At 39.2% G+C, this 12480-nt stretch overlaps 1 protein-coding gene across 1 annotated transcript in view; it reads right to left on the bottom strand.

Moving 5' to 3' along the window:
- The window catches only part of SPMIP11 (sperm microtubule inner protein 11), a 28947-nt gene that overhangs the window by 16239 nt on the left and 228 nt on the right, over positions 1–12480 (bottom strand). The window lies entirely within an intron of this gene.

Below are 12480 nucleotides of genomic sequence, written 5' to 3'. Positions count from 1 at the left end.
TTCGCTCTTAGGAAGTTCTTGCCTTACCTCTACACATGGCTGGTTCATTCTCATTCTTCATGAAGTTGCTCAAACATTACTTCCTTGATTATTGTCTAAAGTGGACCTCTCCAAGTTACTTTCCATCATGGGATCTATGAACTCAGTTGCTTCCAAGAGTCAGGCAGATAATGAATGAAACAAACTGAGCAAGAAACTTGTCCAATCAAAATGGTCAGCTGCTACTTTGGCCTTTCGTGCTCATGTGGGAACTTAGGGCCAGTGCGGCCAGTTCTAATCTTTAAGAGAAGTCAGAAATGTGGAATTTACATAAAATCTCCTGAGTTTTAGATGTTGGTCCAAATTTTTTCAAGAAATCACTCTGCAGGCTGAGTCTGGCCCTCTGGCCAGCAGTTTATAACTCCTGAGCCACTGGATCAACTCTCCCACCCTTATATCCTTTCCATACTTGTTATACTTGTTATAATCTGTGAATATCTTGTTTATTTATTTATCGTCTGTGTTAGTCACTTTTGTATTCCCAGTGTCTAACACTGTGCCTGGCTCAGTCAGTTACCAAAAAATAAATATCTGATCTTGAACGAGAAGGGGAGTCTGGATTGATGCCCTATTTGGGGTTTTTCTATGTACTCTGAATATTATATATATGAATTATAAATGTGTTTTATATGTATGTGTGAATTATAAATTTGTGTTTCTATAGAGGTGTGTGTATATATATAAACATGTGTATACACACATACACATCTATAAATAGCAAATATTTTCTCTTAGTCTTTCTTTTATTTATTAAATTTTGGCCATGCTGCATGGCTTGTGGGTTCTTAGTTCCCAGACCAGGGATCAAACCCAGGTCCTTGGCAATGAAAGTGTGGAGTCCTGACCATATAGACTAACAGGGAATTCCCCTCTTAGTTGCTTTCTTACCTTTAACTTTATGATGTCTTTTGATACAGAATTATAATTTTTTATTTAGGAAAGGTTGTCAATCTTTAATTTTAGGCTTCTGGGTCTTATGTCCTATAAGAAAGCTTTCTGAAATCATCCTAGGATTGTGAAAATATTTTACATTTTCCTCTAATATTTCTATAGTTTTGTCTTATATGCTTAGGTCTTTACATCATCAAGAATTTATTTTTGTGTATAAATATGAGGTAGATATCATATTATGCTAATGATGTCCTTTTTTACTTAATTTACAAAGTGTTTTCTAAAAGTATCAAATGCCTTTTTAGTTCCTAGTGATAGTTGGATATAACTTTTGGACATACAGGTGTGATGTATTTATATTTATCTATTTCCTAATAGTAAATCCTCATTGCATTTCTGGAATAAATCCTACTTGATGGTATATGATTGTCTTTATTCTTGAACTTAGTCTATTAGTGAATTTGTCCATTTATTGGTCTATGGGTTCCTCTTTTGTACTGTATTCTGTATTGTTTTATGTTATTTTATCAGTTTGTGTTAGTATTATAAAATTAATTGGTTATTTTCATTTTTTTCTATAAAGAATGGAATTATCTGTTAACATTTTGAAAATATTTCCTGTCAAAATTGTCTGAGCCCACATTTTATTCTACACACTGTAATAACTTTCATTTTCTCTTATGATTATTGATTTAATAAGTTTATACTTATTTATTTTTAAATGTGTCTTATAATCCAAACATTTACAAAAACACAGAAGCCTCTTTTTACTTACTTGACAGTGTTCTTTGAAAGACAAAAGTTAATTTTTATGAAATCCAAGCTGTCTATCTTTTCTTCTGTCATTTATGCTTTTGCTGTCATTTATTACAAAACATTGCCTAATCCAAGGTCATGAAGGTTTTTCTTCTAAAAGTTTTAAAGTTGTAGGTCTTACATTTATGTCTGTGATCCATTTTGAGTTTATTTTTGCATGTGGTGTGAGGTGGAGCCCAATTTCATTCTTTTGCATGTGATTATCCAGTTTTTGCGACACCATTTGTTCAAAAAACTATCCTCTCCCATTGAATTGTCTTGGCACCTTTGTTGCAAATCAGTTGACCATGAATATAAGGGTTTATTTCTAGACTCTCAGTTCTATTTCACTGATCTAATATGGCAATTCTTAGGCCAACATCACCATGGTCTTGATTATAGAAGCTTTGTAGAAGAATTGAAATTGGGAAGTATGTCCTCCATCATTCTTATTCTTCAAGATTGCTTTGGTTATTCTGGATACCCTACTTTTTCATATGAATTTTAGAGTATCTTGTCAATTTCTATCAGATATCATTATTTTTGGGTAATATTTCTTTTTTTTTTTTTAACTGAAGTATAGTTGACATACAATATTACATTAGTCTCATTTGGGTGATATTTCACCACAAGGAATTCTAAGCTTCTAAAATATGTCTGGAAAGGGACCTCACATTTATCGCCACACCCCCATATCCTAACTTACATATAGAATTTGGCAAATATTCAGGAATCTCTAGCTTGGTCCAGGACAAGCTTATCTAAGTTTTTATCAATAATTCTTTTCAATGTCCTAGTTCCTTGATGTATTTTAGAATATTAAATGTGAATAGCTCAATATTATAAATATTAGGAGCTCTTCTAAAGAAGCTCCATTGAATAGGTTTGCTAGACTAATTAATGTTCTGCATTTCCTCTGAAAAATATATTAAAAGATGCCTATAACACTCCAGTTGCAGCCAAGAGCTACTCTCTAGCATACCTGCATACTTATGCTCCCACCAGTTGAACTGTATGCATACCAAGAGTCAGCTGTGATTTTTCTCCCTGCAAAATTTACTCCAGTTTTACTTTGTAATTACAATTTAATGATATATTACTTAAACTAATGGAATATGTATTTTTAAAAAAGGATCAGTGGGTGCCTCCATGAGGTTTACTGCTGCTGCTGCTGCTGCTAAGTCTCTTCAGTCGTGTCCGACTCTGTGCGACCCCACAGACGGCAGCCCACTAGGCTCCGCCGTCCCTGGGATTCTCCAGGCAAGAACACTGGAGTGGGTTGCCATTTCCTTCTCCAATGCATGAAAGTGAAAAGTGAAACTGAGGTTTACTAGGGGTACCCAAAGCAAATAGTCCCAACCTTTCTCTATAAAATGTATCAAGCAAGAATTAAATAAACTTCTGGGATATTAAAAAAAAGAGCAGTGATTTTGTATAAAAATGAAATTGAATGCTTTGGAAAAACTCATGCCTAAATTTTACACTTGGAGGTAAAATGGATGTGAGTTAGAAAATTACCATTTTGCAACTATCATAGAGATAACCGAATCATCAGTATAAGCTAAAATTAGTAAGAAAAAGTTTGATGTAAAATAGGGTATTTACATTTTTTCAAAATATCTTCCTGGAAATCACTACTAACTACAAAATAAAAATAGCAACTTTGAAACTGTTTGGGTTTCGTCTCAGGGGCTCTGAAGAGCTCTGATACTGTAGTACTTTATGTCTCAGTGCAGAAAAGAATTCAACAAGAGACAAAATGATAGATAAGAAGTAGCTGATTAGAAAAGGACACTTGGAGGCTTACAAGTAGGTGGACAAGGGGATGCCATGCTCCGAGAACTTACTGGGCTAGTTTTATAATCATAGGAAAAGTGGGGAGAGGGAGAAGGACATCTTTGTCTTTCTTGAGTAGACGTCATGCTTCCATCATCAGCTCCTCCTCCAGGTTGGGCAAGGGAGTTTTCTTGTCCCTACATGGTCAAGCTAGGTGCACAAATTATTGTTTTTTATGTGTGCAGAGAGCATGTCCTAGGGATCATTAACTTACTGACCTCAATGGGCAGGATGTGCGTCTCATGCCACCATTGTTTTATTGTTTTGGGGCATGTCTTCTGCCGCTGTGTGGTTCTGTTGCTAACCTAGTCTGCTTGGTTTCGTGGTTAAGCAAACCTGCTTTCTTAAGTAATCATTAAATTACAGGGTCTCCCATACTGTTTCGTACAATCTCCCAGTGGGATTAACTACTTATTTACCTATTTTGTCCCTTTACTTTGTCGCTATCAACTTGGCAGTGAAGAAGACTGGAAAACACCATCTTAATCAAATGGTCAAAGTTAACATCACCAATAATGGGACAAAATGACATCGCAAGCCTCCTGATGTGATGTATTAAAGACGTAATATTGCTTATTCCTGCCAAAAACATTTAAACCTGATCTAATCTTGAGAAAGGAAGTGTTAGTTGCTCAGTCGTGTCCAACTCTTGGCAACCCCGTGGACTGTAGCCCACCAGGCTCCTATGTCTATGGCATTTTCCAGGCAAGAATACTGGAGTGGGTTACCATTCCCTTCTCCAGGGGATCTTCCCGACCCAGGGATTGAACTTGGGTCTCTCACATTGCAGGCAGATTCTTTACCATTTGAGCCATAAGGGAAGTCCTTAATCTTAATAAACATCAGATAAACCCAAATTAAGAAAAACTGTATAAAATATCTTGCCTGTACTCTTAAAATTGTCAACGTCATGGAACAAAGGAGCAGAGGAATTTTTCCAGATAGAAGGAAACTAAAGAGGCATGCCAACTAAATGCAATGACTGATCCTTCAGTTCAGTTCAGTTGCTCAGTCGTGTCCGACTCTTTGCAACCCCATGAATCACAGCATGCCAGGCCTCCCTGTCCATCACCAACTCCCGAAGTTCACCCAGACTCACGTCCATCGAGTCAGTGATGCCATCCAGCCATCTCATCCTCTGTTGGCCCCTTCTCCTCCTGCCCCCAATCCCTCCCAGCATCAGTCTTTTCCAATAAGTCAACTCTTCACATGAGGTGGCCAAAGTACTGGAGTTTCAGCTTTAGCATCATTCCTTCCAAAGAAATCCCAGGGCTGATCTCCTTCAGCATGGACTGGTTGGATCTCCTTGCAGTCCAAGGGACTCTCAAGAGTCTTCTCCAACACCACAGTTCAAAAGCATCAATTCTTCGGGGCTCAGCCTTCTTCACAGTCCAACTCTCACATCCATACACGACCACAGGAAAAACCATAGCCTTGACTAGACGAACCTTTGTTGGCAAAGTAATGTCTCTGCTTTTGAATATGCTATCTAGGTTGGTCATAACTTTCCTTCCAAGGAGTAAGCGTCTTTTAATTTCATGGCTGCAGTCACCATCTGCAGTGATCTTGGAGCCCAAAAAAATAAAGTCTGACACTGTTTCCCCATCTATTTCCCATAGAGTGATGGGACCAGATGCCATGATCTTCGTTTTCTGAATGTTGAGCTTTAAGCCAACTTTTTCACTCTCCTCTTTCACTTTCATCAAGAGGCTTTTTAGTTCTTCTTCACTTTCTGCCATAAGGGTGGTGTCATCTGCATATCTGAGGTGATTGACATTTCTCCCGGCAATCTTGACTCCAGCTTGTGTTTCTTCCAGTCCAGCGTTTCTCATGATGTACTCTGCATATAAGTTAAATAAGCAGGGTGACTATATACAACCTTGACATATTCCTTTTCCTATTTGGAACCAGTCTGTTGTTCCATGTCCAGTTCTAACTGTTGCTTCCTGACCTGCATACAAATTTCTCAAGAGGCAGGTCAGGTGGTCTGGTATTCCCATCTCTTGAAGAATTTTCCACAGTTTATTGTGATCCACACAGTCAAAGGCTTTGGCATAGTCAATAAAGCAGAAATAGATGTTTTTCTGGAACTCTCTTCCTTTTTCCATGACCCAGCAGATGTTGGCAATTTGATCTCTGGTTCCTCTGCCTTTTCTAAAACCAGCTTGAACATCAGGAAGTTCACGGTTCACATATTGTTGAAGCCTGGCTTGGAGAATTTTGAGCATTACTTTCCTAGCGTATGAGATGAGTGCAATTGTGCGGTAGTTTGAGCATTCTTTGGCATTGCCTTTCTTTGGGATTGGAATGAAAACTGACCTTTTCCAGTCCTGTGGCCACTGCTGAGTTTTCCAGATTTGCTTGCATATTGAGTGCAGCACTTTCACAGCATCATCTTTCAGGACTTGAAATAGCTCAACTGGAATTCCATCACCTCCACTAGCTTTGTTTGTAGTGATGCTTTCTAAGGCCCACTTGACTTCACATTCCAGGATGTCTGGTTCTAGGTCAGTGATCACACCATCATGATTATCTGGGTCGTGAAGAGGTTTTTTGTACAGTTCTTCTGTGTATTCTTGCCACCTCTTAATATCTTCTGATCCTTAATTGGATCCTAAAAGGGAAAATTTTGTTCTAAAGGACATTAACAGGGCAACTGGAAAAATTGGAATACAGACTGTAGGTAATTAGATAATAGTATTGTATCAGTGTTAAAATCGCTGAGTTTGAGAACTCATACTGTGGGTTATCTAGAAAAATGTTATTCTTTAAAAAAAATAATTTTATTTATTTGTTTGTGGCTGTGCTGGGTCTTTGATGCTGCTCGGGCTTTTGTCTAGTTGCAGCAAGCAGGGGCTACTCTCTAGTTGCGGTGTGCAGGTTTCTCTTTCTGGTGGCTTCTGTTGTTGCAGAGCATGGGATCTAGGGCATGTGAGCTTTAGTAGCTGCGGCTCCCAGGCTCTAGGGCACACGCTCAATAGTTGTGGCACACTGGCTTAGTTGCTCTGTGGCATCTTCCCAGATCAGGGATTGAACCCATGTTCCCTGCATTGGCAGGTGGATTCTTTACCACTAAGCCACCAGGGCAGCCCCTAAAAAAGTGTTCTTATTTTTAAGAAATATAAACTGAAATATTTGAGAGTAAAGGACATAATATGAACTACTGATTCTCAACTAGCTGAGAAAAAAATAGATGTTTATATATAGATATGCTAATATAAATTATATATATACGAGGGGAGAGAGAACAAGCAAATATGGCCAAATATTAACAATTGACTAATTTGGGTAAAGGGTATAGGGAATTTCTTTGTACCAGTCTTATAAATTTTTATAATTTTGGAAATACATCACAAAAATCATTTTTAAAAATGATTAACCATAAAGTTTATTTTCTTTCCCTCCGAAATGTCTTAAAATGACATCAAAATAGCAACAACAAGGACTTCCTTGGTGGTCCTGTGGTTGAGAATCTGCCTGCCAAAGCAGGGGACACAGGTTCCATTCCTGGTCTGGGAAGATTTCACATGCCACGGGGCAACTGAGCCCATGCATCACGACTACTGACACCAGTGTGCCTAGAGCCCGTGTTCCACAAGAGAAGCCACTGCAGTGAGAAGCCCACACACTGCAACCAGAGAGTAGCCCCTGCTGGCTGCAACTAGAGAAAGCCTGTGCACAGCAATGAAGACCCAGTGCTGCCCCCCAAAACAAACAAACAAACAAACACAAGAACAACAATGATAAAAATGGCATTAACCTTCAGGAGCAGAGAGAGAGTAAGGATACAGAAGCAAGATGATATATTTCACTGGAAACATCTTTCGAAGAATGGAAAGTGGATAAAGGGGTAGCAACTAACTTACCAGAATGTGCATGCATGAGAGCTACATCACTTCAGTCCTGTCTGACTCTTTGAAACCCTATGGACTGCAGTCCACCAGGCTCATCTATCCATGAGATTCTCCAGGCAAGAATACTGGAGTGGGTCATCATGCCCTCCTCCAGGGGATCTTCCCAACCCAGGGATAGGACCCACATTTCCTGCATTGGCAAATGGGTTCTTTACTATTAACACTACCTGGGAAGCCCCAGTTTATCAGAATAGGAAAAGTTTTAACTAAGTTTCTGCAACGGAGGATATATCTAGAATTGACCTAATCTGCTTGAGAAACTCAAACTTTAGTATATAGCAGGTACCACAGAAGGTAGGAGTAAAAAAATAGGTCTGAGAACAGGGAGGTATTCACTGAAACTTTCTCTACAGAGCACACGGCACAACCAGGCTCATCATATTCACCATGCCCTAGCAAGGGGATAAAAGATTTCTCTGTCCAGAAGCCCCATTTCTGGCTATATAGCCAAAGGCAATAAAAACAGGATCTTGATGAGAAATCTTCATTTTCATGTTCACTGCAGCATTATTCACAATAGGCATTTACAGAAGCTTAAGTGTCTGCCAATGAATGAATGGATAAAGAAGATGCAGTATAAATACATATACAATGAAATATTATTCAGTCATGGGAAAAAAGGAAATCCTGTTATTTGCAACCACATGAACGAACCTTCAGGGCATGATGCTAAGTAAGATAAGTAAGTGAGTCAGACAGAAGAAGACAAATACTGTACCATCTCACTTACATGTGGAATCTATAAAAGTAGAACTCAGAAAGTAGAATGGTGGTCACCAGGAGCTGGAGGTGAGGGGATGAGATGTTGGCCAAAGGGTATAAACTTCCATTTATAAGATGAATAAGTTACGGGGATCTAACGTACAGCATGGTGATTATAGGTAATTAAATGGTATTATATATAATTGAAAGGTACTGAGAGAGTAGATCCTAAATGTTATTACCACAAGAAAGAAATGGCAATTATGTGATGTCATGGAGGTATTACAGCTAATGCTACAGTGGTTAACATTTTGCAATATATTTAAAATGTATCAAATCAACATATTGTACACCTTAAACTTACACAATTTGCTTGTTGTTGTTTAGTAGCTAAGTTGTGTCCAACTCTTTGCGACCCCATGGACTGTAGCCCACCAGACTCCTCTGTCCATGGGATTTCCCAGGCAAGACTACTGGAGTGGGTTGCCATTTCTTTCTCCAGGGGATGTTCCTGACCAGGGATTGAACTCATGTCTCCTGCTTGGCAGGTGGAGTCTTTACTGCTGCGCTACCAGGGAAGCCCATACTTACACAATGTTGTATGTCAATTATATCTCGATAAAAATGGGGAAAAAAGAGAAAGATGTCTTTGGAGGAACTGAATCTTGGAGGCACTGCACTCTGATCACCAGCTCTGAGGAAAGTTAGCTGCCAGGTTAGAACACTCAAGCAGCTTATGTGGAGGCTCATGTGGTGAGAAACTGAGGTGTCGTGTCAAGAGCCAGAGATGCCCAGTTGTTGATAAGGACTGAGGCCTCCAGCCATGAGATGACTGGAGCCCCTGTTGACACCCTGTCTGAAAACACACGAGAAACCCTGAGCTAGAACCACCTACCTAAACTCCTTCTGGATTCCTGATTCACAGAGACTATAAGGTGATATGTGTTTTGTTGGTTTAAGCCTCTATGTTTTAGGGTAATTTCTTACACAGCAAAAGAAAATTAACCCAGAAGGTTGGAAGATAAAATTGAGGAGGCTCCCAAAGAGTAAATTTTTTAAAACCCAAAGGAAATATAGAGAAATATGAATAAAGTTAGAGGATCACCTCAGGTTTTACAGCTGATAAATGGAAGTTCCAAAAAGAGAGAAGAGAGAAAATAGAGAATAAATTAATAAACAAGTAATACAGGAAAATTTGTCAGAAATGAAGGGTACAAATGTCCAGGTTGAAAAAGCTCATGGAAAGTCTATCACAGTGAATGAAAAAAGACCTATACAGCAAGTTCCAACATTATGAAATTTTGAACACTTAGGGAACAAGAAAGAAAACAAAAAGCTTCTGGAGACAAATACATCCTACACAAAATAATACAGCTGGAAGTTAGAGGACAATAAAGTATACCTTCGAAGTTTTCAGAAAATGATTTTCAACCTAGAATTCCATATCTGGAAAAGCTGACAATCAAGTGTGATGGTAGTCTAAAACCATTCTTCACTCAAAAATATATCTCCGGTACATTCATAGAAAGCTAGTCAAGGATATATTCCAGGAAAAGGAGAGAGTAAAACCAAGAAAGAAAGAATCCAGGAAATAGGGAATAAAATCTTGGAGAGAGGCAAAAGCAAGTTTTAGGAAAGATCTATGTGCCAGGAATAGAAGGCAGAATGTAGGAGTAGGAGAGAGAAGTTTGGGAAAAAAGGAATTGGTAGATTACTTGTTGTGTTTTGAATGACTGGAAAAAATATCACTGGGCATTGGATAGAGTTGTTGAAGTAATAGCAGAGAACCAAGCAAATGGGGGGAAAAACAATGGTGGCAGTTCTTAACTCTAGGAATAAACAAAAAATTGAACAAAAAAGTTATTATAGTCAAATTAATTGCCTTAGAAGTAAACAATTTTTACATATTTTAAGACTACAGGACTATAGATATAAGCTTGTATTAGGGTTTCTACTGCTACATCTCAAATGACCACAAGTTTAGTGGCTTAAAACAATACCCTGGTGGTCCAAGTGGCTAAAACCCTGCTCTCCCAATGCAGCTGGCCAGGGTTCAATCCCTGGTCAGGGAACTGGATCCCATATGCTGCAACTAGAAGAGGATTCCCATGAGCACCAACGAAAGATCCCACATGCTGCAACTAAGATGGGAGAGCCCATCTGCCGCAACTGAGACCAGACACAGCCAAAATAAGTAAATACTGAAAACAACAACATCATTCACTCACTATCTGACACTTCTATAAGTCAGAAGTCTGGCAGTCTCTACTTAGTCTCACAAGGCTGAAATCTAAGTCTTGGCTGGGCTGGGGTCTTATCTGGAGTCTCTAGGAAGAGTCTATTTTCAGGTTCATTCAGGTTATTGACAGAATTCAGGTTTTTGTTGTTATAGGACATTGCTGACTGTCAGCTGGGACACTTTCAGCTCCTAACTGCCACCCACATTCCTTGGCATGCAGCCCCCCTCCATCTTCAGAGCCCTACATGCTTCCAATCTCCAAATTCCTCTTTTTCTGTTAACTGGAAAAAAACCACTCAGATTTTAAAGGGCTTGTGTGATTAGATTAGGCCCACTCACATAATCTCCTTTTTTTCTATGTAAAGTAACAATCACCAGAGTGTTTTCCATCATATTCAGAGGTTCCACCCACATTCAAAGGGGAGGGGATGATATAAGGCCAAGATTCATTGAGGGTCATTCTTAGAATTTTTCTTACCATAAACCTAAAATTGTGACATAACAATACTAGAAGAACTAGGATGGGAGAGGGGAAGCTAAATTCTCAACTATCATTACAGGAGGGCAATATATAAACCAAAATGGAACATGGGAAATTAGTGAGTTAGGCCAAGTGTTTTTCTATGAGAGAGGGTGATGAACTGAGAGAGGGTGATGAACTAATTTGGAGACAAAACTATCCTCACCAGGGCACAATGCTGTGACCCAGCTGGGTAGAGGCAAGTAGAGTGTAGAGCTATTAAGGGATTCCTGGGGTCTATTCGGAGAAGGCAATGGCACCCCACTCCAGTACTCTTGCCTGGAAAATATTATGGACAGAGGAGCCTGGAAGGCTGCAGTCTATGGGGTCACTGAGGGTAGGAGACGACTGAGTGACTTCACTTTCACTTTTCACTTTCATGCATTGGAGAAGGAAATTGCAACCCACTCCAGTGTTCTTGCCTGGAGAATCCCAGGGACGGGGGAGCCTGGTGGGCTGCCGTCTATGGGGTCGCACAGAGTCGGACATGACTGAAGCGACTTAGCAGCAGCAGCAGCAGCAGCAGCAGGGTCTATTAGTGGGACCCTTTGTACAAATCTTACCTGAATGCTAAATACGTGAAACAGAGCTTCTTTGATAGGATTAGAGAACAGAGAGTGCCCAAGGAGTCCTACACAAGCTCAGTCCTTCTCAGCCTTAACTTTGTGCTTTATCCTTCCCCAGTTATCTCCTCCCTTTACCCCAATACCACTTTTGCAACAGTTCCTGCCCACGCTTAATTTCCTTCACATGTGTTCTTCATTCTGCCTGGAATACCCTTTCTCTTTTATTTTCAAGCAATTCATCTTTTACTATCTTAATCTTGTCACATCTCCTGTAAATCCTCCCTTTAGAATTAGTCATTCAGTATCACTTATTCATTCACCCTACAAATACATTTATTAGACCTCTATTAGATATGAGGCACTGCTAGGTATTGCAGATATAATATGGGTCTGATTATTTACTCACTGCCTACTAAAATTCCTTCAATAGTTCCTATAAAGTTAAAAGGTTAGCATGGATAACATAATCCTCAATTATCTGGCCCCTGCCTAGTTTTCAACACCTGCTTCTTAGCTCCTGTCTACCACTGATCTGTACTCAAGGACTTGGAGCTCATTTAATAAGACTCTCAATTCTCTGTTCCTTTGTCTGTGCTTTATTCCCTTCTTGTCTCCTTGGTTAATTCCAATCATCCTTTAATATTGAGTTCTAGAAGCATTTCCTGTGGGAGTTCTTCTCTAAAGGATCCTTGTATTCTCATTTCAATCTAATAGCATTAGGTACTTCCTCTTTAGTGGTTCTACAACATTCCATATTTAACTGAATCATACACCATATTGCAAATTTTTTTGTTTGCATACTTATCTTCATTGGATAGTCGGCCACTTTATGGCAGAGAGAGGTCTAATCCTATCTATCTTTGTAACCCTAGTCACCAACATAAAGTCTGACACATAGTTGGTGCTTAATAAATATTGATTAAATGAGCAAATGAATTCATTCAGTTGAACAAACTGGGTGTCTTAACAAGGATATTA

The sequence above is a fragment of the Bos mutus genome, chromosome 5 (genome assembly GCF_027580195.1).
Source record: "Bos mutus isolate GX-2022 chromosome 5, NWIPB_WYAK_1.1, whole genome shotgun sequence".
Lineage (NCBI taxonomy): Eukaryota > Metazoa > Chordata > Mammalia > Artiodactyla > Bovidae > Bos > Bos mutus.
This window is presented reverse-complemented; position numbering and strand designations above follow the sequence as displayed.